General features: G+C 41.5%; 1 protein-coding gene and 1 long non-coding RNA gene across 4 annotated transcripts in view; one reads left to right on the top strand and one right to left on the bottom strand.

Moving 5' to 3' along the window:
• Window positions 1-7,088: 7,088 nt before the first annotated feature.
• On the bottom strand, window positions 7,089-16,569 carry LOC123828751. 2 transcript variants are annotated; one of them, XR_006787509.1, is made up of 3 exons: window positions 16,504-16,569; window positions 12,702-12,780; window positions 7,089-8,181 (listed from the first exon to the last, which is right to left on the bottom strand). It is a non-coding gene; the product is annotated as an uncharacterized LOC123828751 (long non-coding RNA). The 2 variants fall into 2 exon arrangements; XR_006787510.1 differs by having other exon boundaries at window positions 16,480-16,567.
• A 733-nt stretch (window positions 16,570-17,302) lies between these two features.
• Window positions 17,303-26,308, top strand: part of SGMS1 (sphingomyelin synthase 1) — a 282,263-nt gene continuing 273,257 nt past the window's right edge. For both annotated transcript variants that reach the window (XM_045853990.1, XM_045853991.1), the window contains exon 1: window positions 17,303-17,578. The gene's annotated coding sequence lies outside the window, so the exon portion shown is untranslated. The remainder of the gene's footprint in view (window positions 17,579-26,308) is intronic.

Genomic DNA, 26,308 nt, shown 5'->3' with positions numbered 1-26,308 from the left:
GCCACACCAGCCAGGGCAGCATTTCTTTTTTTTTTTTTTAAGTCTTTGCAATAACTGCTTTTTATTATTGTTAATGAAGTCAAGTTACAAAGTTTATGGAGCCAGAACTCAAAAGATAGAGATAAATCTTTGGGTCTATTCAGGTAGAGCTGCCAGATATATTAAAACAAAAAAACCCCAGGAACTCAGATAAATTATGAATACTTTTTAATATGACAATGATGAGTAATTTTTAATATAAAAAGTCCCGTACAATATTTGAAAATCCTGATGAGGAGGAAAATATTAGGATGGGAATGAAATATGTACTTGCTATGGAGTAACATAACATAGCCCATTTATTTCTGTTTATGGATACACAGAAGTACTTGATCTTGAGACTTGTCCAGTAATTACTCAACAATTATTGGCTGAATTGATGCAAAATGTACCTAATATATAAATACAGTGCATGCAATTGTAGAATGACTTTAAAGAAGGATGTTTGACAACTCAAGATCCCAGTTTGTTTTGATTCATCACCCCACTTTAGTCATTATCTAAGGTGGTTGTTCTCCACTGAGAGCAGTTTTCCCCACCTAAGAGATGTTTTCTTCTGTCACAACTGAGAGGGGCAGTGCTGCTTAGCATCTAGTTGGTTGAGAACAGGGATGCTGCTAACATCTTATAATGCACTGGACAGCTCCCGACAATACAGAATTGTCTGGTCCAAAATGTTCAAAGAGCTGAGGCTGAGAAACTGTAGTCAGATTATAGTGCACAGGATTTAACATGTCATTTGTCAAGTTATCCCAGCCATCTCCTGGAATGTGTTGGTATTTTATTCTTTCAGGTATCAATTCAGGGAAGAAAATGTCTGGGAGACATAAATTTTGTCTCAACCCTCTAATTAGTTCTGGCATCCTGGATGTGTTTTCAAATAGTAGTTAGAAGACACTGACCCAAAATGTATTCACTATTTTGTGTACTACAGTCATTGGTATAATCCTTATATTTAGAAAGAAGCTGATTGCTAGATACAACAATAAACATTCATAACTTCACAGTATCTCATGTTTTCATTATATTTACCTTTATTTGACTATAAAACATTTCATAGATGTATATTCTTATTAAAGACCTAATTAATGAGAAGCAAAGAGGAGTTGGGTTATATTATTCTTATTTGTTTATAGTATATTTTATTGATTATGTTATTACAGTTGTCCCACTTTTACCACTTTGCCCCCCTCTGCCGAGTGTCCCTTTTCCCCAGCAATCCTCCCCCTTAGTTCATGTCCATTGGTCATGCATATAAGTTCTTTGGCTTCTCTATTTCCTGTGCTATTCTTAATGTCCCCCTGTCAACTTTGTACCTACAAATTATGCTTTTTAATCCCAGCACCTTTGCCCCCATTCTCCCCTCTACCCCTCCCAGCTGATAAACCTCCCAATGATCTCTGTACCCGTGATTCTGTGTCTATTCTGGTTATTTGCTTTGTTGTTGTTGTTGTTGTTATCATTGTTGTTGTTGTTTTTAGATTCAGTGGTTGATAGTTGTGAATTTTGTTGCCTTCTTAACCTTCATAGTTTTGATCTTCTTTTTCTAAAATAAGTCCCTTTAACATTTCATGTAATAATGGCTTGGTGATGATGAACTCCTTTAGCTTGACCTTGTCTGAGAAGCATTTTATCTGCCTTTCAATTCTAAATGATAGCTTTGCTGGTTAGAGTAATCTAGGTTGTAGGTCCTTGCTTTTCATCACTTTGAATACTTTTTGCCAGTCCCTTCTAGCCTGCAAAGTTTCTTTTGAGAAATCAGCTGAAAGTCTTATGGGAACTCTCCTGTAGGTAACTAACTTCTTTTTTTTTGCTGCTTTTAAGATTTTCTCTTTATCTTTAAGCTTTGTTATTTTAATTATGATGTGTCTTGGTGTGGTCCTCTTTGGGTCCAACTTGTTTGGGACTCATACGAGTCCAGAAAGGGATTTCAGTTAACTGAAGAGACTATTTCCTTCACCAAATTAGGCAAGTTTTCTTTCATTTTTTTTTCAAATAAGTTTTCATTTTCTTGCTCTTCCTCTTCCCCTTCTGCCATCCCTGTGATTCAGATGTTGGCACATTTGGAGATGTCCCAAAGTCTTATACTATTTTCATTTTTTTTATTTCTTGGTTCTTCTTTCTGTTCTGGTTGAATGTTTATTTCTTCCTTATGCTCCAAATCATTGATTTGAACCCCAGCTGCCTTCCCTTCACTGTTGGTTCCCTGTGGATTTTTCTTTATTTCACTTAATGTAGCCTTCATTTCTTCCTTTATGCTTTTGCTATACTCAATGAGTTCTCTGAGCATCCTTATCACCAGTGTTTTGAACTCTGAATTTGATAGGTTGGATATCTCCGTTTCATTTAGTTCTTTTTCTGGAGCTTTGTTCTCCTCTTTCAGTTGGGCCATATTTCTTTGTCTCCTCAATTTGGCAGCCTTCCTCTGTTTGTTTCTGTGTATTAGATAGAGCTGCTTTTACTCCTTGTAAAAGGCACCAGTAAACTGTGTGGGGCAGAGACTTAGGTAGTAGCCGTGATGGGGGCAACCCGTTTCACCACTTTGTAGTTCTGTGTGGGAGGAGGGCTCAGAGAGGGGACTGCACTGCTGCCTGGCTTCTGGGGGTTGTCTGGCACTAGCCCCATTTCCAGTCATTTCACCCACTCCCAGTGTGTGATAGGCACCTTTCCAGCTGTTGCCCTGGTGTTGAATCCCAGAGTGGGTGGGTTTGCATGTTTTAAGTCTGTGCGGGCCCTTTAAGTGAAGTTTCCTAAAAATCCAGGAGTTTCTTCATCTGCCCCAAACCCCACTGGTTTTTACATATGGAAGTTATAGGGATTTATCGCCCCAGCACTGGAACCCTGGGCTGTGTGGTCTGGCCAGAGGCTGTGGTTGCTTGCTCCCAAGGTATCCCTCCCAATTTTATCCACCACATGTGAATGTGGGACCTCCCATGCTTTTCTGCCATTGCCTCTCCACACCGTAATGCGTCTCCCTGCTTCTCCACCCCATCTCCGTATTTCTGCCCCTCTGGATGGGCAGAAATCCCAGTCTGGATAAATGTGGCTTCTTTAAATCCTTGGTTGTTGGACTTCCATGCAATCGATTTTCTGACAGTTCTGGGTGTTATTTGTTTTGAGATTTAGTTGTTATTCCTTTTTGTGGTTGCGTGAGGATGTGAATGAAGCAAGTCTACCTACACATCCATCTTCACCAGAAGCATATTATTCTTATATTAAGAGGTGATAATTAAGCTTTGCCTGGAGTTATGCATTGACTATTTGAAGAGCCAAGGGTAATTTGCAAGTCTTGACAATGGTGCTGTGTCTGTCAGTCAGCACAGCATTCTGCTGGTGGCATTGATTTATCAGATTCTGTTTAGCACCCATTATAAATGTCTGATTTCAAAATCCTTTTAAATGTATGCAGCAGATTGTGAAGGGTGGTTGCTAATTAGAGAAGGATAACACAGCAAGGACATTTCATCCCTAAAGGTTTACCCTTTTTAAACAAAAGCACAGCAACAGAAAAGTAAAATGGAGAAAAGAAAAGAAAAGTATAAATTGCAGTTCAGTATCTACTATGGGCTAGGGCTACTTGGTGGAAGTATTATGGAAGATGAAGGAAAAATATATATCCTTAGTATGTCATTTAATATGTAAGTTGGAAACTTAAGACTTACGTGCAAGAAACATACAGGGAACTGTAAAATATACAACATAACATAACCATACCAAAATGTGTATATAGGAGGCTTCTGTGTCCTTGAAGGCAAAGAAGTCTTTATGAAAAAAGTGGAATTGGACATGGGCCTGGAAATAGTAGTAGGACTGGTTCAAGCAGGCAAGAGGAATTTGGAAATAGGATTCAGCTAGACAAAGAGGTTAATGAATGTGGGTGGGGTCACTCTTGCTATGGTCTGTAAGAGGAACTTGGGAGGTGTCCAGTGGTCATCTCAGGCTATGTGAATTGAAGACAGTAAGGGGAGCGAATAAACAGAATTGCTGAGGAGGCAGAATTTCTAGGTTCTTAACAATACTCCAGTTTCTGGTTCCAATCTCTGCTTGAACCTCAGTGTTTCCCTGATCTACTCCGCTGTCTTCAAATGAATTCCAATGTTTCACTGACCTATAGGATAAACCAAGCCATTACTGAAGCCAGGAATCCTAGCTTTGGGCACAGGAATGAATGCGGAGGGTTGAGTATCATCCGATCTAAGCCCTGGGGCAAGTGCTTGGAAACAGCCCTGTTACCAGCATGTGGCTTTTCTGGTCAACACTGGTTTGGAACAGGTTTGTGGGGTGGCCAGATGAAAGGGCTAAGAGGGCTCATGAGGCCTTATTTCTGCTACTCAGGCTATGTGGTTACATATTCTTCCATTGAAACAGATTGCCAGATACAGAAACGTCATTGCTACGGCACACTGACTTTGACTACTGATTATATTACTGAACAAAGTGTGATTTGGCTGCCTGCTGCCATACACAAGCATAACACAATAATTGGTGGGGAAGGAGAAAGGTCTTTATTAAATGGTTACGCAGTTTGGGTGAGTGTAAAGCCCCTGGCTCCAAATTATTTTCTTCTGCAAAATACAGAAAAACGTCAGCCACCCCTGGGACCAGAATCAGTGTCCAGACACCCTGCTCAGTGTCCAGACACCTGGCTCCATTCTTAGCTGTCTTCCCGGGGCCGAGGGCTGTTACTTGAACAGATCGTCTCTCCAGCTTCAGGCTCTCTCACTCTCTGAAGTGTGCACTTGTTAGGAAGGTGTCTCTATTGCCTGGCTACAGCTTCCTTCCTTCCCAGGGCTGGGGCAGCTGTGAAATCACTGCAGCAGGTCCTGTGAGGGGCTCCATCCATGGGACTAGTGAATGTTCCCATCCTGTGCATCTGTGTGCTGCTCTCAGAGCGAGAGAATGGGCGAGGTCTCAGATCCATGTTATGTGTGGGCTGCAGTGTCCCGTGGTCCTGCTGCTGTCAAGGTACATGTCCAGCATGTGGAACTCAGCCTCTGCAAGCTGGCTCCTGATCATGCAAGCACGGAGAATGCAAAAAAGAGGGATGAGTTTCCACATGCCTTCCATTTTAAAGTTGTTGGCACCAAAATCCTATGCATTGTGGGAGTGTGCAACTTGTCAGCCAATTCAGGCTAAAGTCCACCACATGCATCAGCCCATGCAGTATCTCTGACACTCTTTCCTGCTGCCATGATCCACAGGGGTTAAGAGGGTTTCTAGCTTCGTTCAGAGGCACAGCATCTCTGCTTCAGGTGGAGCATCACCGTGTTCACCCTCATGGTACACAGGTGTTGTGACCTGTTCATCCTGCACAGATGCTGTGTAAGTTGTGTCATGGGCTGTGTTACTTGTTTACACTTTCCCCAGGGTATGGAAACATGTCATGCAGTTTCTGTACCAATTTTAATCCCCTGCCTTCCGCGCTTCCCAGTCCCTCTCGGCCGTCCCTCCCCTCTGCCCCGCGATCTGGCCAGACCTCTGTTACAATTGGTGAGTGATGGCTGCTGCTTAAAGGTCAACTGGATATAATTTTTTAAAATTAGGTTATCTTCCGAAGATAGAGGAGTCATTCATCTGGAGTTAAATATCTACTTGAGAATAGCTCTTTTGGCAAGAGAACTGTTTGCCCCAGTATTTGTTCTTAGTATTATTTTTAATGTATTTTAATGACAGATTGTGACTTGGAGGTGATTCATTTCTATTTCATAGTTGTCTTGACAACATTGTAATTTATGATATTCTATACTTGAGAATTATGAAATTTTATAATCAAGCAATGTGATACTTATTAAAATTTTGATCCAAATGCACTGGTAAAATTCTGCAGGGTTAGGTGAATGGGAGAGGAAGAATTATTTTTATTAAAACACTTTGGGGGTCACAAACAATAATGACTTAAGGACCATTGCTAAATTCAATTTCAGGGAGGGTCAAGACTCGAGTTGACTTCACCCAGAATTTACTTTTACTACCTTTGCAATTTATTTTTAGATTTTTTTCTGTTTCTGTTGTTAAAAAAACAAAATTCAACTGAAAACATTTAAAGATCAAATTGGCTTTAATCAACAATTCACGATTGTGGCAGTATATCATCTAGCAAACATAAAGGAGCTATGAAGCAATGTACAAAATGTAAGTCTTTTATAGGAAAAAGCTGGTGAGAAAAGAAAGCTTCTAACCATAAGTGGATTGTTTCCTTTGGGGGAGGGAAAAGGGTCTATCATACAAATTACCTCACTAGTACTAATCAGGTAATTGCAAATTGACTGGTTAAAGGTTACATTACTAGCTGCCAGTTCAATTCCCAGTCAGGGCACATGTCTGGGTTGTGGGTTCAGTCCCCAGAGGAGAGTCAATTGATCAATGTCTCTCCTTCTTTTTCTCTCTCCCTTCCCCTCTCTAAAAATAAATAAATAAATAAAATCTTTTTTAAAAGGTTACATTACTGGGAAAGGGAAATTGCAACTAGGTTAGATACCAAGCCTTGGTTTGCTGATATGGGCCTTAGCACAAGTAACTCCATTTGGGACCTGTTGTCTATTTTCTTTAACAATTTCTCCCTTTTGTTCCGGCTCTTAACTGAGACATGCTATCAAATTTTAAGGCATTACTGCCACGCTTAGCTACAGCTCTGTTGTTTTTAAAGCTTTTATTGATCCATTGTGTGGTCTTAATCTCCATGGTATTCACAAACCACAACTTCAGATTTACAATTTTAGTTTGGTCATTCTCTTCATTTCTTTTCTGACATTTCAGTTTTAGGAAGATCATTTGCTTGGTGTATAGTGGCTCTGAACAAACCTTTAAAGCTTTTGAGAGAATATAGTGTTCTAGAGAGATTACTATGATTACTATAAGTAGGAAAATTCCTAATTTCTCAAGTTCACTTTGGATCGATGGTCTCTGAGACCCAAACTAATCAAAATCAAATAAGTCAAAGAAAGATCCTGTTGCAGAGCTACCTTTTAAAAAAGATTTTATTTATTTATTTTTGAGTTGGGGGAAGGGGGAGAAAGAGAGGGAAGGAAACATCAATCAGTTGTCTTTTGCATAACCCCCACTGGGGGCCTGGCCCACAACCCAGGCATGTGCCCTGACCAGGAATTGAACTGGCAACCTTTCAGTTTGTGGAACAATACCCCACCCACTGAGCTACACCAGTCGGGGCACAGAGCCACTTTTTAAAGGCAAGTGGTTTGCTCAGTGGTTTTATATAATTGAGTTTCAACTTCCCCAGATATGTTAATCCAGGTGTAGCAGGTAGTGTTGGCCACAGCACAACTTCTTGCTCAGCTAAAAGATAATCAAGGACTACTCTAGATAATTAAGATCAACCGTAGCCAGAGTTTAAGAATTTTTCTGAAGCAAGTACTGCCTTAGCAGTGAATTCTGTAATACTTTCAAGAGTTAAGGAGAGGTTCCTGATCATAGCTTCATTTACACTTATATTTAGTAGTGCTTTGCCAATGGGAAGTGAATCCTGAATCATAAATGCCTCCTGTTAGTAACTTTCTAACCCAACAAGGTAAATTTAGGTGCATTGAGCAATGAGGTATCTCTGTTTGTGGATAGTGAGGAGCACAATTAGATACCCTAAGAGGTATTGACTGGTTATGCACCGGCTATCTAAGCATTCGTAGGCCCAAGGAGAATAATAACCACCACAGACAAAGATAAATCTTGTTGGTGCACAAACCACTCCTTAGGTGGCACTGTTAATGGACAGATCAGAATTGTTGATGACAAATCTGTAAGTTTGAAAAGTGACGCCCCTTAGCAATGATGTGGGAGATGTGAATGATGGCATTATCTTTCCAGGCCAATGTCAAAGTAAGAAAGAAAGGGAAGAAGAAAGGGTTTCATGTTTAGTTAAAGTAGGGAGTCTTGATCTGGTGTCTTGGGAGGAAGCAGTCTATCTTTATGTCAGTTATTTCTCTCCTTAGTCAATTAGATTTGGAGGTCTCTGGTGTTTGTAACAGACCAGACGTCAGGGGGAGCCTTCTCCAACTGAGATGTATATGTGAGGTTGAAGTCCCTGAAATTTGGCTGCCATTTAGGTAATGAGAAGGATCTGGTGTCATCCTGTCCCTTCCAAGGAGATTGAAGCACAGTCTTTGTTCTTCATGCTTCCAAACCAGAAGGCTGGGAGAAAATTAGATATATTAATTTAGAGATTTGTAGGCAGATATTTGAGGAAACTAGAGTAATTCAGGATACAGGCCATTTTATAGGTATATAACAAAACCTCAAAGACAATTAATAGAAGCAGAATCTAAAACCTACAAAGGTGTAAAGATAGTATTTCTCTCTATGACTACCTTCATTTTTTCAAAGGTGATTACAGAAAAATACCGCATTTTGCCATGTATATGTGCACTTCTTGCCCAAATTTTTGAGGGGAAAATAAGGATGCATATTTTACATGGGTAGTACCTGAAATACCTTGAACTGTTCTTGTGTTTTGTAATTATTTGTTACATAAAATTTCTTGTACCATACTCTGTACAAAAATAAATTCTAAAATTTCTTTATAATAAAAAACAATAATCTAAATATAAATAAATAATTGAATTAAAAAATTAAAATGAAAGATTTGTTTCCTGAAAGTTTGGGCCAAAAACGTGGGTGTGCATTATACATGGGAAAAGATGGTAATTGGTTTTCATTAAACTTGGTCTGATTATTTACATAAGTGCAGCAAGAGTAGTGACTGACTACATAAGCTTTTTAAAGACGGTTTTGCTATAACCTGTAAACAAGATACCAGGCTGATTTTTTTCAAGGGGCTTTATTGACTCCATGAAATCACCTTAGTTCCTTCACACTGCCTAATCATATCTGAGTCTACACAGATCTCTCTCAAATATGACAGTCCAGTCAAAACCTTTGTAATAAAGCAAATATTTTGAATTGTATCCTGTTACAACATGAACAGATTCTTGTTAAACTTATGCAAATAACTATATTACCATGAACAGAATACTTAAGAGTTTCTAAATTCTGGAAGGATCAGGTAGGGAGAAAAGGTAAATGTTTTGTCTGTGTTTACAAAGGTAAACTTTTTTCAGATTGTTGTAAGGCATGTGTAGTTTAAGAGAAAAAGTTTCCTCACATAGGAAAAAAAAACCCATTCAAGAACCAGCAATGTTCCAAACATAGAGTCCTAAAAATTATAATCATTTTCAGTTAATTTAGTTCCATCTTATTGATTCTTTTTCTGCTTAAATCCAGTTTTTCCACTAGTTCCCAAAAATTCTTATCCTGTTAAATGTTATGATCTGAAAGTTATCAGAAACCTTTACATATCAAAATTATCCCAATGAATCCCCTTGAATATGAAGCACTTTTGCAGGAACACTTTTATAAAAGCATCAGAGTAAAACAATAATTGCCTCAAAAAGACTTAAAGATGCTCACTACTCAAGACATGAGAGTTCATTATAATGGAATTGACAAGAAAATTTGGCTATTTCTGTGACACAAAACATTTAAAAATAAGAACTAGAATTATGATGACAACCTTATACCAGGACATATCAGACTTTAGGAATTTCATACAATTTCTGGAACACTTATAACATATATCTATATAAATACAACATAAGGAAGGCTTAGTATTACTTCTTATATGACAATGTTTCCAATGTAATTCAACATATCAAATAAGCCTAATTAGCTTAACATCTCTCTTTTTATAAGGAGAAAAAAATCTTTTGAGATGTTCCAGGAGTGCTCTGGAACATCTCAAAGTTAGTCTGAGGTCATAAAGACTTTATTTATAATTTGATTTTGGGAAGTTTGTAGAACATATCAAAAGGTTTAAAAATACTTGGTCATATAGGATCATAGGTCACTGTGAAATAGTACTTAGTTATATATTTAACCACAATGACAAAGACCTTGCAGACAAATACAAAAAGTTAAGTAATTGTTAAAAGAAACCTTAATTTTTTACAGAGAAGATTTCATCTTTCTTAAATAATTAAAGACCTGATAAACACCACAAATTATTTTGACAAAACACAGAATCTTCATTTTTTTTGACAGATTACTTTCAAAGGTAAATAGAAATGTTTTACAACTTTTAATCAAGAGCAGACCAAGAGTCTGAGAAAACTCTGTCCTTTTAACAGGGAGAAAACCAAATTCTAAATTTGTACCAACTTACTTTTGATATTAAAACTCATTCACTTAATAGACAAATTTTAAAATATATGTTTTTTAGAAACATACGACTTTTTCACAGTAAATGTTTCAATGTAGCACAAAATGTGTTTACTAACAAACCTGAATATCTTAAATTTCTTGGCAATACAAAGTCAAAAGTGTAATATGCTAAGGTTGCGGATTTGATCCCCCCTCAGGACAGATAAAAGGACCAACCAATGAATGTATACATAAGTGGAACAACAAATTGACGTTTCTCTCTCTCTCTCTCTCTCCCCCTTTCTCTCTTCAAAAGCAATAAGAGTCTAAAATTAGATAAGCCTATTCAGTAGTTAATGTTTCAGTATTTTATCTTATTTAAAAATAATCTAGATATTCGCCCTGGCTGGCAAAGCTCAGTGGATTGAGTGCGGGCTGAAAACCAAAGTGTCGCAGGTTCAATTCCCAGTCAGGGTACATGCCCTGGATGCAGGCCATGGCCCCCAGCAACGTGCATTGATGTTTCTCTCTCTCCCTCTCTTCCCTCTCTAGGAAAAAATAAATAAAATCTTTTAAAAAATCTAGATATTCAATGAATGCCCGGTTAACCAAAAGATTTAGGGAAATTACATGAAAACTTCACCTAAAAATCTCTTGTCCCACTTACATCTATTTAATTTACTTGTTCCTAACAATTATGTTTCGACTAGCCACAAAAACTTCATGAGATAGTAGACAAGGTCAGCCATCATCTCAAGCTATTTTTCTTACTGAAAGACTTTACAACAGATATAATATAAACTTACTGGACGTTTCATAAACCCAGGTAGAATGAATATTTTGTACATATGCATTATTTTTAATGCCAATAACTCTGAAGACATACCTGTTTTATTTAAACCAACAAACTTAAACTAGCTTTTATTTCCTAAAGATATTTTAGGTCATGTGAACTTGAAAAATATTGACTTAGTTTCTATTATAGTTCTGAGAGTTTAATTATGTAAGCACTTAATTTTAAAATTGTTAATCAAATAAGCTCTTTTACATGTTAATTTTGGCAATACTGTCTGGAGGTAGAAAAATAGTATACATTTACAACATACATATATGCAAAAAAAAGATGAACAGATGAAACAGAAATCTTATTGCTTTCATTCTAAAATTTCTCTAATAATGTAAAACTCACTAATTTATAAAGGAACAGTTGGATCCAGATTTTGTTTCAGCAGTTGGAATACAGGGGTGGGCAAAAGTAGATTAACGGTTGTAATACAAATAAATAATACAATAATTAATAAATGATAATACAAGGGAAAAACCTATGTTTCACGTAGTCCTACGTGAAAATCTAGCTAAATTATAAACCTACCTAAGTTAATTTTACTTGTTTTTATGGCTAAAGCATTGTACTAATATTTTTGCAGAAGACACATGATCCTTTATCCATCCAGATTTCAAATGACCTCTCCCACTTTTTTCTTCTTCTAATAAGAATTACTTCCCTGAAGTTTGCAGAACACCCAAATCTGAAAGGCACAGGGGGAAAGAATACAACTTACTCCAAGAAGGATTTTGGTTTCCTAAGTTTGGAAATTTTACAGTACTTGCAAGCCTTTTGAGGTAAATGGGGCAGTTTGGGGATTGGCAAAAGGAATAGGTGGACTTTGTGTCCAGAGACACATTTTTGGTTTTGTAAAGATTTGTAAGATAGGGGCAATTTTTTTATTCCTCCAATAGTTGAGTTGCAACCTAAGTGACATCATAGGTTCATCCACTCATAAATCCTTGTACATGGGGTTTAGAAGGTTTTTCTTCCCTCCTAAATACATTTAGCGTAGGAGAGGAGGCCTAAAAAATTTCCCATTAGGCTCTGAATATCAGCTTCCAATTTGGGCAAATTTCTGATCATCAAGTTACTAAATCTTTTCAAATATTCTGTTAGGTTTCAGCCAGAACAAGCAGTATTTGAGGTGGCATTGAACAACCTCTTGTATTCAAAAGGTATATCCCAAAGAGGATGCAAAAGACATTTTATTTCTCCCTCTCTTTATTGGGTACTACAGACATTTGGGAGAGATTACTCTGGTAAGAATTCTCACATTTAGTTGGCTTTTGCCACTTTTCCTAGGATCTCATCTGCAGGCTCTGAGTGGGGTCAAAAGTAGAGGGTGTATAGCTCCTGTAGCTCCCAGAATTTGGCAAGGCTTTTCATGAATTTTAGTTTTAGTTTCCCCTTAGCATTTCAGAGAATAATGTAGTTTACCAGAAAATCCCTCAGAATCTCCTCAACTCTGCAAGAGGCCGATATGAGGGCCCTCCTTTGTGGGTAGATATGGGGGTTCTCTGTAAGGCAATTAACTTGGTATGTTAACAGTGGGGAATTGTAACCCTCCCTGCCATTCTTTTGACATTGTTTTTGTAAATGCTGACTTTGACTAATAGGGAGCTTATAGATAAACAGCATGTTTGTATAAGAATCCTAGAAATTAACTCCAAAAGATACAGACTCTTACCTTCAGTTATCCCAGCTCTGGAAGATTTGCTGGCCTTCAACCAGGATGACAAAAACAAGGATGATACACACCAGATGATCTGCTTGAAAACAAGGATGATACACACCAGATGAAGTTTCAAGGTCCTTATCAGAATGGACTGTGCTAGTCTGCGCATAGAGAACTTTTCAGCCCTCTTCCCTTGAACTCTTTGTTCTGCTTTCCCTCTCCCTACTCATAAAAACCTCTGCCTGCACTGAGCCATTGCGATGGGTTTTAAGACAAGAGTCTCCCACTTTCTCAGATTGCTGGCATCTGAATAAACCAATTTCCTTCTCACCAGCACCTCTCTCACAAGTTTCGCTTTTGTTGGGGCAGGCAGCCGGACCTGTGTTTGGTTACAGGTAGACGTTGAAAAGTCTTTGTTCTCAAGTCTTGAGACTTTAGTTTACTCTTAAACAAAGTCTTTTCAAAGTGCTCAGCTATGGTCTGAATTCAGTCAGAATGGTGACTTCATCCTGTATCCTTCCTTTTTAGCAATCCATTAATCTCAGGAAATAATCCATTTACAAAAATGTTTGAGGATACTCCCTGAGTTTGGAAAAAACATTTAAACTATGGTCCTTAGTTCATCTTTTGACCAAGGCATGAGATACCTAAAGAGGATGGATCGCCTGTAGTCTCAAGTCTTATTTTAAAAAGTAACTGACCGAAAATCTTTTCAGAGTAAAAAGGAAATTCATACAGAGAATTACTAGAAGGACAGAGGGGAGCAATTGGAGTTATGTCAGTCTTGTAGTCTTTTTGCTTTAGGTTATCTCATATATTAATTTTTCATTAGCCTTTTACAAAACATTTGTCAATGAAGTTACTTTGGAATTTTGAAGCCTTCACATACCAATTAAAATAGGTATGCCATTCTGTTTAATTTGCAAGCCCTTGTTTTAAGAGTACTTCTTAAATCATCTTATGTAATTAGAATGTTCCTTGTAATGGCTATCATAATTGTAGATTTTGCCATTTTTGTAGCTATTTATAGCTTCCAGGACTTTTATGTCTTTTTAGACATAAAGGAAGCAGGTGTGTCAGAAGATGGTGTGCTTAACTCCTTGGATTTTAAAGATCCAATTTTATTTATTTTTTTGTTTATTTAGGCTTTGGGTTTTTTGGAGCCAAACTAGTAACTATGGGGGATGTGCCTTTGAGTTGGATACTGTGTGGTGTTTTATAGTACACCTCATTACATGGACATTTCCCTCAGGTTGGCAGGTGTCCTAGTGGCATTCTAATCTGTTCCATGACCAACTTATCCTAACATAGGAGTCTTTGAGTTTGGAGGCAAGTGCTGTAACAGCTCCTGAATGCTTGACCTGTGTCTAACCAATTTTGCAACTGCTTTTGAGATTCCCATTAGCAATAATAGCCTTATCTACACAAAATAAGACAAATACTTGCACCTTAACATATCAGCAATAACCAAGAGATGTTACCATGTCCTGGTCAAGAGATGCTTCTGTGAGCATCAGATATTCGTAATGTGGATTCTTGCACTGGGGAAAAAAAAATTGAACCACCCAATCTTAACAAGTGGGGACTACAGACTAGGGGCTCCAAATAAATAAGGAACTGAAAACTGCCAATAACAGTCCCCGTGTGGAACCGCTGGGACAGAATCAATGGCTGGAATTTTCCACCAAATAAATGAGAATTGTGGTCTGAAATAAAGTTTGGGCTTTGGGCAGAAACAGCAGAACCATCTGCCAGCTCAAGCTGACTTGCCTTGTATTGAAAAGCCAATTAGATTGCAAGCTCATGCAAAGACAACAGAGCTTGGAACAAAGAAGAATTTATCCATGGCCCTTGGAAATGAAAACACAGGTAACTCAAAAGGGGTTTGCTGGTGCTATGGCTGTGTTTCTTGTCTGCAAATGCTGTCAGAAATTTGCTTTGGATGCCACCACTGCCACTAAATCTGTTAAAAAACAAAATTCTACTGAGTGAATTTAAAGGTCAAATTGGCTTTATTCAAAGATTCATGAATTGGGCAGCATCCCACCTATCAAACAGAAAAGATTTCTGAGGAGCTGTACAAAGTGTCCATCAGTAGATAAGTGGATAGAACAACTATGGGACATTTACACAATGGAATAGTGCTCAGCCATAAAAAGGAAAATCTCACCCTTTGCGATAGCACGGATGGACCTGAAGAACATTATGCTAAGTGAAAAAAGCTAGTCAGAGAAAGACAAATATGGTATGATTTCACTTATATGTGAAATCTAATGAACAAACTAAACAAGGAAAATGGGAATAGATTCATAGATGGAGAGCAGATGACAGGTAGTCAGTGTTGGGGGGAAGTTAGGGGGTGGAGGGATTGAGGACAAAGGAAAAAGGACTCATGGACAAGGGCAACAGAGTGGTGATTGCTGGGGAAAAGGACGTAGAAGGGGACAAAATGGTCATGGAAGAAATACAATAAAGATTAAATTAAAAATGGAAGGCTTTTAAAGGCAGAAGTGGGGCAAGAGAAGCAAGTTTCTAACAAGAAGTATATTCTTTCAGGCAAGGTCACCTTTCTTTGGGGGAAGAATTGGGGTCTATCAATCAGATTACCTCACTAGTGTGGATCAGGTGATTCCAGATTAAGTGGTTAAAAGTTACATTCCTGGGAGAGGCTACAACTGCAATTAGGTTAGATTACAGGTGGAAACACAAGGCCAGTGGGATGAATCCTGCCCTCCACATTGTTTTATCTGCCCCGCACCTTGTTTTTACCTGGCTTCTACCTGGTGGCAGCTTGGAACTCTCCCTTAACAGTTGAGTAGTTGCATTTATACAGTCCTAAAATTACATTCACCCTTTGAAGGCATCCAGGAGGCTGATGTGGCCCCAAGTTAAAACGAGTTCAACACCCCTGTTACAGGGTCAGCTATGTAAAATTTCAATGCTGCATTTGTAAAGTAGGTTGACCTGAGGTTCAGTTGGAATCGAGAAATAAAATGTCTAAGAGAACCACCTGGAGGGCTTCGTTCATGAGACTGCAGGATCCGACCCATAGGTCTAGAATTTTGCAATTCTGACAAATTCTTTTATGATGGTGACAAGGCTGGGCCTATGATCACAGGGACCCCAAGTGCTATGTGGCAGGAGCTCCATAAATATTCACTCCAACTATCATCATCCAAGTTGTCCCCCAGAAGGGACTGTGGGATACTGCATGCACGGACGAGCAACAGAATCTGTCCAGATGTTTCTGCCAACACATCACATCTCCTCTGCAGGGAATGGGTTAGAACAAGAAGTTAGTTGGAGCAGGGGTGTCACTACCTTAGGGAAAGGGGACCCTTTCTCCAACTTTAACCTCTGGGGAAAGCAGAGATCATCAGCCCTCGAAGTCCACCCTATGCATTTCATAGTCATTACTTTGCTCCTCCGCCCTGCAGGAAAACCTAGGGCCAAGGCAACGATTCCGGCGCCTTGGGCGGACGAGGCAGGTGCCGCGACTGGGAGCCTTGAGCCCTGCAAGAAGGCGTGCTGGGGAGAAGGGCGCTCTGCCCCAAACCCGTGGGCTCCTGCGTCCGCTCCGCACGCCCGCTGCCCGCCGGCCGGACGGAAGATGGCTGCCCGAAGCACCGCGGACAGTCACGTGTCTCGGCGATACCGCCGTGCGCACCCCCACCCCCAGCCCCGCTAGTTGAGTCTTTGACACCGCGCGAGGCGCAGCCCCCTCAGTCTTTCCGCTAAAGGGGTGTCGCGCAGGAGGACCAGGAGAAAGGGCGCCACGGCGCAACGCCACCTGTCTCCGTTGTTTGTCCCCAACCTGGGCACGGGGGTCCTTCGAAGAAAACCTTCCTTTAGGCAACCTCCACCAGATCCGGCTATTGGGCATGCGCAGTGTTTAGTCCGAGCTAATCGCTCTCCAGGTTTTCTCCGCAACTCTGAGGGGCTGGTGGGAGGTGGGGCCAGGACCGGGCGGGGCGGCCCGGAGGCGCCCAGAATCGCCTTCGCGGAGGGCTGTTGGTCCTGCCGTCTCAGACTTGAGCGGTTTTGCGGGGTTCACCCGGGAGGCGGCTTTATAGCTTTTGGAAAGCGCGCCTGTTAATAGAAATTTGAAAATGGTCTGTAGCGTTCTAGGCCCGCCCCCTTTTTAATAAACATTCAATGAGAAGTTAATAACAAGTGTCGCAGTTCTTAGGCTGGGTGGAGAGAATCCTCGGATAGCTCGTAAACTTGTGCCCCAGAGTCCAGACTCCAGAAGGTCGAGTTTGCGTTAGCTGTTCTGACCAGCTCTAGCTGTTAAGCTCTGGCTCTGCTTCAAGTGGTATACCGCTTGTGACCATAAAATGGGCTTCCTCCTGGCTTCAATAAACGGCCCCCCACAATAGTGCAAGCGGTGCCTTTCTCGTCGTTGGGAAGAACGCTCGCTTACCGAGCTTCTAATTAAAAGTAAAACAAAGGGGCCAAACCCCAGCTGCACCTCCTTACGCAGCCTGGCCCGGGTTTCCCTCGGTCCGGAGAAGAGTCCCCCCTCCCCCGGCACCGCCCGCTCGCCCCGCCCTCCCGGCCGTCGTGAACACCCGGAGTTGCGGATTTGTGTCGCGCGGGAACCCGGGCAGTCTCCGGTGGCGGACTGGGCATGCTCGGCGGCCCGGGAGGCTCACGGTGGCAAAGTCGGAAGCGTTCGCACCGGGGAGGCAGAGGCAGGGGCGGCGGCGACAGCGGTCACGGACGGGAGCGGGAAGGGCCAGGGAAGGCTGCTTTCCCCTTGCTCCCGGCGAACCGGCCAGAGAGCGGGATCAGGGTGCAGAGCCCCGACAGTGCCCTGCTCCGGCTTTCATCCCGCGGCGGGGGGCTTGGCCAGCGGAATTCCGGCGGCTGCCGCGACTCCGGTGCTAGTGAGTCGTGGGGCGTGGGGAGAAAGCCGATCTCGGAGGGCCGATCGGACACCCGTCTTACGGGCCTGGCTTGACTCCTCGGAGGGGAGTGCGAGGGGGGGATAGGGGGCGTGAGCATAACCCGTGCAGCGCCGCGCCGCGCGCGTACCTGGCGGGTTCTCCCCCCGCGCCGCCGCTTCAGGGGGTAGGCGCAAAGGACAGGCGCTGGGGGCTGTCGGTCTGCCGAGCTCGGGGAATTGGAGGGGGTGGGCCGCCTGAGGGGCTCCCGGACCAAGTTGGGGCGGGGAGGAAGGTGGGGGCGTCAGTGGGCACCTTTACAGAGGTGATGCGTGCGAGCAGGAAGACTGCCAAATGTCCGATCCTGGCGAGCGGACGGTGGTGGGGCCAAAGACATGGGAGACGGGTCTTCTTCGGGCAGTGGCCCAGCCAGGGTCCTGAGACCCACAGGGACCGACCCTAAATCACAGCCCCACCCCCACACCCGGGGCGGCGGCGTGACAGTTGGTACCTTTGGGCCAGATCGCAGCCGGGCAGGCGCCCAGGGTGTCGGGATCCTTCCAATCATTCCCCGCCTCCGTGGCCCCCTACAACATAGCAGCTTGGACCTCATTCGCTTAGGAGCAAGCTCCCCTCGGCTGAACGAAAAACAGCCTCTAGGTAGGAGGAGGCTCTGAAATACCGCTGGGCTGCCCCTGCTGGAGGAGGGTGTTTAGGGGTAAGGCCTGGAGGAGCATGGGCCCACCCTGAAACTTGACAGTCTCTCCGGGACGTGGCTGTCCCCTTGAGTGAGGGGGTCTCCGTGATTCTGAGGCGCTTGTCAAGGGCAGCGCAGCTACAGCAGCGGCTGTGTCTCCCATCGTCTTAACCCAGGTTCGGGTTTGCAGCTTCTGGTGGGCGGACTAGGTGTCCTGGTCCAGCTAACGGATTCAGCCTGGCGCGTTCTGGTTAACGCTTGTTTCTCTCTTGGGAGTCGCGAGTAGAAATCGGGACAAGGGTTGACATGCTGGAGGGAGTGAAGAGCATCCATGCAGGTGCTTCTCAGATGTTTCTTTTAACCTTCAAGCAGTACAGACTTAAGCTGTACACGCTTATGAAACCAAGAGTGAAGGCTGCGCTCTGAAAGGGAAGTTTATTTTCTGTTATGGGGCCTGCATACTATTTTAGTTCTCTTGACATTTACCTTTCTGGACCTTTAAAGCTGTTTGCACAGGTTATTTTGTTTTCAGACTTGGGGGTATTTCTGGTTGGCTGCCTGGATATGGAAGTGTTAAGTGCCTGTCATGATGTGCTGTGAACTCCCCACGCTTCCTGGCTCTGGGGCTTGAACATTCTGGGGGGACTGAGTGGGCAGAAAGAGAGGAGTGGGCTGGTGACGTAGCAATGAGATGGGAGTTGCCTAGGGCAGCACAGACTTAATGGGGTTGGCGGCTGTTTTGGCTTGTACAGAAGGGTGTTTCATTGGTTGGGCTTAAGATGTCCACAGGAGAAGCTAGGCGGGGGATGGGGCCCTGCCTGGTCAGTGCTCCAAGGGAAGCCCAGGGATGTTTGGTGATTCAGCAGGTGGCAGCCTTCCAGCTCTGAAGCCATGCCTTGTCCAAGCAAGCTAGCAAGCCTGTGGCAGCAGCTTGTGCCCGCTGTTGGAGGCGCCAGCTTTGGGGGAACCTCCAAAAGCTAGCTGCCTTCTGCCTATTGCAGCTCACTTTCTGTATCTTGCTTTCTGTTTAGGTCTGGAAGCCCTGGTCTTTTGGGTTTCTTTACTGCTTCTCTTCAACTATGTATTGAGTTGGACAAAAAATTCATTTTTTTTTCTTAAGACGGCTCTAGTAGCCCTTAGTTGTCTTTAACTTCATTCAAAACAATTTTGTTAGATTGTATTGTGACAGCTGTCATATCAGTGTGCATTAAAAAAACTTATCAAAACTGGTGAATTTTTGTGTAGCTATTTTAATATTAAAGATATAATAAAATATACATTTTTGGCATATTATACTTTATTATTTCAAGAAAGGTAAAAACACAACTGAAATGCAAAAGAAGATTTGTGCAGTGTATGGAGAAGGTAGTGTGACTGATCAAATGTGTCAAAGTGGTTTGTGAAGTTTCTTGGCACTATTGACATTTTGACCAAATAATTCTTTGCTGTGGGGTTGTCTTATGCTTTGGAAGATGTTTAGCAGCATCCCTGGCCTCTACCCACTGGAAACTAATAGTGGGAGATAGCCGACATGCTCAAAATATCCAAATCAATAAACTTATTGGTGAAAATGAAAAATGTGTTCTTTTATTTTATGGAAAAAACTAAAAGGACTTTTGGCCAACCCAACAGCATGCTTTTGATGCTCTCCAGTTCTGTGACTTGCTGGAGAGCTGGAGGCGGCAGCTGCCACCATACACAGTTGAAGTCATTGGTTTTTCTGCAGAAAATGATAGCAATATGTAAAGCAGAGATACTGTCTTTTCCTTCTTTTTCTGCTTTAGAGACTAGAAATTTACATTTTTAGTAAAATAGTGAGATGTATTCTGCAGCTCTTTAATGATGGTTGTCAGTTATTTCAAATATCAGAAGGCATTTAAAAAATCTAAGGGATGTATTAAACTAACATTAGAGGGACATAGTTATCAAAAGTGTCGTCTTCATTGGAGGACCCCTATCATCTTCCACAGTGCCTAACTTGAAGATACTCAATAAATGCTTATTAAGCTGTAATTTAAAGATGTTTTCATAACAGAAGCTTGTCAGTTTTGACATTTAAATAACTTTGTATGTTTTCTTAAATCAGAATTGCCAGGATTGACCATAACATTCAATTTTAGCTTGAAAACTCAACGCTTTTATACATTTTCCCCCAATTTTCAAATTGTGACAGATCCTGCACCTCAGCTGGAAAAACATAGGCGTGGTTTGCTAACGTATCTCATGAAAATCCAAAGGATTCTTAAATATAGGTGTCACACGTTTTTTTAAACTAAAAAGTATACCAGCTGCCTATCAAAAGTACTTTATTAACAAAACTTTACTTTATACAGAGCATTTCAGGAAAACCCTGGAATTCCCAAACCTTTGCCATCCAGTGGCAAGTGCTGCTGTAGAAAAGACAAGACAGTGTTTGGGGAATAAAAATTCAGGATTGTTTGCACAGGGTGTGCTCCCCACAGCCTTTGGGGAAGTGCAAGTGTTTGGTCTGCTCTTTCTTCCTTTATTTCACTTTAGGTATGATGCTCCTTCCTCCAGTTGTGTAGCTATTTCTTCTTCCCCTAAAGACATATTAATACTTTCCTGGCATGGCCTTGCTTACTTAAGGCTGCTGCCAGAATCCATTGCGTTTTCTCACATAAATTCAACCAGTGGGATTTTTCTTTTCTGAGTGTCCCATACACTTTCTCACCATTTTATACGGTACACTCCTTGATGGCCCTTGAGAAAACCTCTGACCAGTGTGCCCTCATGGGGACATGACAGAGTAAAGATGGCTTTTTCTCTGCCTTTTTTTTGAACAGTAGCTATAGTTAGCAATCTCTTCTGGAAGACCTGTATGGTATTCCTGGTCTTAAGGATTTTGGAGTTTCTGATCAAGGCTCTTGGTGTGGAATATAAGTCATCATTTATCATCTCCTATCACATTCCAAGATTTTGGGCTGCGAAGTTAGTTACTTTAATAAGCTAAGTAATTACCAGAGGACCATATTTTGGATCAGCCCTTTTGGATGTGGGAGTTGGGAAGCAGTGTTGGATGTGGGTGAGGGGATGGTGAGGAAAGGAGAAGGGCTAGTGGGGACAGGAAGATGGCTTAGTTTTGTGACTCTGACCTATGGTGTCAGTACAATGGAATCGAATGACTGATCAAGTGTGGCTCATCCTCCCCTGGAGTGCTCTGCCCTCCTCCCAGGTCCTCTTTCTCTCCACAAATAAACATGCCACACACATACACACACACAGATCTACAGACACACCGAAAAGAGACCCAGACACAGAGTTAGACACACATCCCTTTTGCCTAAAGCCAAGAACCCCTGCTTCTTTACAAATACTAATATGTCAAAGAGGGGAAATCCAGAGCTCAGTAGCACGTTGGATTCTGGGGGCTTGAAATTACCTCAAGCTTGTATTTCAGAAAGATCCCCCCTTCCCTTCTCATGCAAGCTGATCTGCCCACTTCCCTGCAAAGCACATTTAGAGAAAGCTTCGGTGTGGTGTTTTGTCCATGCCCCCCCGCCAAACAACAGAAATTAATTTTCCCACAATTCCAGGGGCTGGATTCCCAAGAACAAGGTGCCAGTAGAGTTAGTTTCTCTTGAGACCTCTCTCATTGGCTTGCAGACCTTCTTGCTGTGTCTTCAGAAGGCCTTTCCTCTGTGCTAGCTTTGGTGGTTCTTATCTCTCTTTACCTTCTGGTGCTGAGGGTTGGTTAACTTTCCTGAGTTTTTGGCATAAGAGTCTCTCCCTGTGCAATGTTCCTTGCTTGTTCTATTTTATTTTTCTCCTTTTCCCCCACTGCTATTCCCCTCTCCGCCAGAGGAGCCTCCAATCCTGTACTGGATATGTTCTTGGGTATATCTGTATTTTTGTTCAAGATGTCACATTATTTTGTGGGTGTTTTCAATTTTCCTAAATGGTACTATACTGTAGATTTCTTTTTCATTTAACATTGACACTTCTTATTATGGAAATTTTCAGACATTCATAAAAGTCGAAAGACTTTTAGTCTACATTTTATTTGTGAGATCTATGATAGTGTAGGTTTATCAGAGTGTCCAAACTTTTGGTGTCTCTGGGCCACACTGGAAGAAGTTTTCTTGGGCACACATTAAATACATTGTGACACGTAATCACAAAAAAATCTTATAATGTTTTAAGTAAATTTACAATTTTGTGTTGGGCTACATTCACAGCTGTTCTGGGCTGCCCATGGCCGGCGGGTCATGGCTCAGACACCTGACCAGTGCATTGCTGTGACCGGTGTGTTGTGTGGTTGGCCTGCTGTGCACCAGTGGTTTTTCTTACATGTTTCTCTAGTGACGGATACTCAGCTTGCCTCCATTCCTGCTACTGGGAGCACAGCTGTAATCAACATCCTATAACAGTCTCTTAATGATGCTTGTGAGACTATGTCTAGGATAGTGTTTCTGAAAGTGGTTCACACTCAGCAGCATCAGCAACAGCATTACTGGGGAATTGTTAGAAATGCTGATTCTCAGGCCCCAACCTGGATCTCCTAAACCAGAAACCCTGGGGGCGGACTCCCTCAATCTGTATTTTAATATAGTCAGCCAGGAGGTGCTGATGCATGGGAAAGTTTGAGAACCTCTACAGGTGTGCACACAGGCGTGGGATGGTTGTGTAAACGAGTACAAGCATTACTAAACACTGCCAGATTATTCTTGGGTTGCCACATTAGTGCTTAAGGGTTTCTGATTCCCCACAACCTCACTCTTGGTTGATATTATCTTTCCAATTTTACAAATATTTGATGGCTGTAAAGTGGCATCTCATTTTAATGTGAGTTTATTAATGAATTTGAACATCTTTTAATATATTTTTAGCTATTACAATATCTTTGACCAGCTTTAGTCAGTTTTTCTAATGTATTGATTTGCAGGTGTTTCTTGCGTATTCTAGATATAAATCCCATTCTGCCATCTGCCTGTTAACTTTGTCAGAAACTTTTGGTTTTGATATAACCCAAACCATTAATTTTCACCTTATGTTGCACTGTAGGAGTCTCAAGATGTTTCTCCTTACTCCAAGATTACAAAGATGCTCTATATTTCGTTCCATCACTTTCCTCGCTCCCTTTCACAATGAGAGGTTTTACCTCTTTGAGATTTATCTTCATTTATGGTGTAAAGAAGAAATCCAGCTTAATTTTTTTTCCTTTCTATTTTGTGAGCCAGTTTTCCCCATATCATTTATTAAACAGTGTGTTCTTTTTCTGATTTTTTTTGTGTGGAGTATCCTTTATCATATATCAGGTTCCCACATGCACACAATAGGTCTGGTTTTTTACTTTATGCATGGCACACTACATCCATTTAAAGTGTATAATTTGATGACTTTTGACAGCTGTAACTAACATACCTGTGAAACCACCATAACCAAGATAGAAGTGTTTTCATCACTTCAATCTTTCCTGTGGTCCTTCTTTGCCTTCCATTCTTCTCAGGTGACCATTGCTTTGTTTTCTGCCACCATAGATTCATTTGCATTTTCTAGAATTTTATATAAGTGGAACTATCCACTATGGTACATTTTTGTATCTGATTCCTTTCACTGAACATACAGATTTTTAAAATCTTTCTAAAAAAATTATGGCAAAATACACACATTTCTAAAAAGGTACAATCCAGTGGAATTAAATACATTCACATTGTTGTGCAACCATCACAACCCTCGGCCTCCAGAACTTTACCCTCACCCCAAATTGAAACTCTGTTCACATTAAACTGGACACACTGATTTTGAGATTTTCATGAGGGTCTGTTTTTGAGTTCTCTCTTCTGTTCCAGTCACATCTGTTTATATGCCAAGTTATTTTTTTAAAAGATTCTATTTATTTATTTTTAGAGAGGGAAGGGAGGGAGATAGAAAGAGAGAGAGAAACATCAATGTGCGGTTGCTGGGGGTTATGGCCTGCAACCCAGGCATGTACCCTGGCTGGGAATCAAACCTGTGACACTTTGGTTCGCAGCCCGTGCTCAATCCACTGAGCTACGCCAGCCAGGGCTCCAAGTTATTTTTTATTATTTGTAGCTTTTCAGTGTATCTTACATGGCAGGGTGAACTCCTCATTTGCTCTTGTTTTTCAGGACTTGATTATTTGTGGATATTTGTTCTTCCATACACATTTTGTAATGCTTGTCAAGTTCTCAACAAAGTCCTGGAAATGTGAATGGCATTGCATTGAATGTATAATCTATGAAGGGAGAATTGACACCTTTTCTGTGCTAATACTGGAACTCTTTCCATGAACATGGTCATCATCCCATCTTTTAAAAATGACTTTTTAGCCCTGGCTGGGTAGCTCAGTTGGTTAGAGTATAATCCCAATATGCCAAGGTTGCGGGTTCATCTCCAGTCAGGGCACATACAAGAATCAAGCAATGAATGCATAAATAAGAGGAACAACAAATCTCTCTCTCTTTCTCTCTCAAATCAATAAATGAAATTACAAAATTTTTAACAGTTTAACATTTTCTTTCTTATGATAGCATTTTTTACAAAGTAGTACGTTGCTTTGAGGAGATTTTGAGTCTGGGCTTTTTAGTCTGAATGTTAGAGGGAAGCAGGGTAGGGGCTTTTGTGACAGATCTTGTTTCAATCTTATTTTTCCATTCACCAGCCTTGAGTGCCATTGGGTAAGTTACTTACCTTTTATAGCCACAGGTCCCTCCTCACTCAGACTGAATCCCAACAGCCTCCCCTAGGAGGCTGCCGAGGGGTGTAAATGAGATCATGTAGGAGAGGCAGGGAGTACAAATCTTGAAACAGTTGCCACTCGGTGAATGTTGGCCTGTAATACCTTCCTCAATGCTGGCTTTGAATGGCATAAACTTCCTATTTTTATTCTGCTTCTTAGGAATTGGTAACAAAGAAGTGTCAGAAAAGCAGAGTGAATAAGCCAATCAATTAACTGTGTAACATTCTAAACCTACCAATGAGGCCTGTGCTCCCATCTACTTTTGTGGGGCTTCACAGAAAGTCTGGGCAATTCCAAAGAATTTTACAGTCCAGGGGAAAGAAAAGACATACGAGGTCTGTCTGGAAAAAGTGCAGCCATTGTTAATTTAATGATAATGGTTTGTGTGGCTTTGATTTAACCTGGCAGCCAAGGAGAGTGGACTGGAATGCACATGTGTGAACAGTGACAACTTCACTGAACAATGATGACTTCACTGTACTAGTCAGTGGGGGCAGTAGGCACTGTTGAGCGAGCATATGTACTGTGGGGCCATCACATTGAAAATGACTGAGGGAGTACAACTATGGATCTACATCAAATTTTGAGTTAAGCCTGAACAGTCCTCTGCAGAAACTATTCGGATGATTCAGAAGGCTGAAGCTATGGACAACTGGTGATTGGCAGCCTCATTACATCAACACGCCCACTCATGCATCATGTCTCATACACAGGTTTTTGGTGAAACATCAAATCACTCAGGTGATTCAGCCCCCCTACAGTCCAAATTTGGTGCCCCTGTGACTTCTGGCTTTTCCCAAAACTAAAATTGGCTTTGAAAGGGGAGAGATTTCAGACTCTCAATGAAATTTAGGAAAATATGACTGGGCAGCTGATAGCAATTGGGAGAACTGTGTGAGGTCCCAAGGTGCCTACTTTGAAGCGGACTGAGGTGTCATTGTCCTGTGTACAATGTTTCTTGTACCTTCTTCAATAAATGTCTCTCTTTTTCATAGTGTGTGGCTGGATACTTTCTGGACAAACCTTGTAAACGAGAAACAGGACTTGCTATGACAGATGGTATATATTAGGGGTGAGGCGGTGTGATGTCAGGGGAGTTACGAGGAAGAAATGCTGCTCTGTCACAGAGAATTTTGACTTGATTTAGGTAGAATTACATTAGTAGGAGAGCAGGGACTGGTGAAACCAAGTATAATGAGCGTTTCTGCCAGGGCTTTGAGAATCTAGTATTGAACCTTGTGATAGTGGATTTTGTCTCCAAATTTAAGTGTCTCCTAAGTCATTGCTTTGGTATCATTGATAACAAATGGCTAAT

This window comes from Phyllostomus hastatus, unplaced genomic scaffold (genome assembly GCF_019186645.2).
Source record: "Phyllostomus hastatus isolate PE091 unplaced genomic scaffold, TTU_PhHast_1.1 phas_scaffold_1066, whole genome shotgun sequence".
Lineage (NCBI taxonomy): Eukaryota > Metazoa > Chordata > Mammalia > Chiroptera > Phyllostomidae > Phyllostomus > Phyllostomus hastatus.
This window is presented reverse-complemented; position numbering and strand designations above follow the sequence as displayed.